The sequence below is a fragment of the Halyomorpha halys genome, unplaced genomic scaffold, assembly GCF_000696795.3.
Source record: "Halyomorpha halys isolate HHAL.00 unplaced genomic scaffold, Hhal_1.1 Scaffold676.1, whole genome shotgun sequence".
Taxonomy (NCBI): Eukaryota; Metazoa; Arthropoda; class Insecta; order Hemiptera; family Pentatomidae; genus Halyomorpha; species Halyomorpha halys.
Genome location: NW_027111100.1, coordinates 453,654 through 454,741, shown reverse-complemented (window position 1 = coordinate 454,741; position 1,088 = coordinate 453,654).

Below are 1,088 nucleotides of genomic sequence, written 5' to 3'. Positions count from 1 at the left end.
AGTTTTTTTTTCCCAAAATATAAAAAACTCATAAACGGTTTCAGATTTATCATTTGACTAGGCCGGTTTTCCCCTCTTAACCAACAATTGTTCTCGTATAGCCATACACATTATTATATTCATTCCACTTTATTCACACCGTTGATGTGGGATATAATTTATTTTGATTATAAGATTAAACAACTATCCTAATAACTATCCAGTAATCTAAAAGTTGAATTTTATAAGAATATTAACATTACTTTTTTTTTTTCAATTTCCAATTGTTCTTTACAGGTGTTACACCTGAATCCCATCAGTTCAAGATAAGAACAACACTTGAACGTATTAAAAATAGAATATTCCATAAAATTTTCCCGATTTGGACTTGATTCATTATTCCACTTGATGCCTTGCCATTCACTGACTGTTTTAGTTTGACCCTCCTAACAACTTCACTACTGTACAGGTAGCTTAACATTCTTTTCACAATCTACACCAGATTTAGCTAGCTAGGGTCTACTGTTCATTCCCCCACATTCCAACATGACCTGAAACCTACTGGATATTGTTTGTGGAATAATGAACCTGTTGTACATTATTTATTAAATAAGATACACTAGGTTGTCAATGGATATTTTTGAGAGAGTTGCATACAGATGCAGAATCTGTTAAAATTACAATTTTAATGTTTTTGTAAGATTTGTTTGCTAATTTGAAAGCTTCAGTAACCATGTATAATTCTGCATTGTAAATACTGAATTTTGTAGATAGGTTCATTGACATTTCTTGCTAGGAGTGATGGTTTTTTTTTTTTAATTTTTGTGACAAAAGTCTTAGAATTTTCTGTTTTATGACTGTTAATGGACAGTGAGGTCTGGAAAGGTCTGATAGTTCCCAGTAAACTTAAACCTACAATTATGGCAACAATCTACACGTTTCTGAAAATAAAAATAAATTAGATCTACCTCTTAAACAGAGCGACCAGAAATAAGCTAACTAGCTCATACAAACTACAAAATAACCAAAAATGGTGTCTCTACTGATATGAATTTCCTTACCACTTTGGTCACTACGACTAATAATAATAATTATTAGCTTTATCTTCA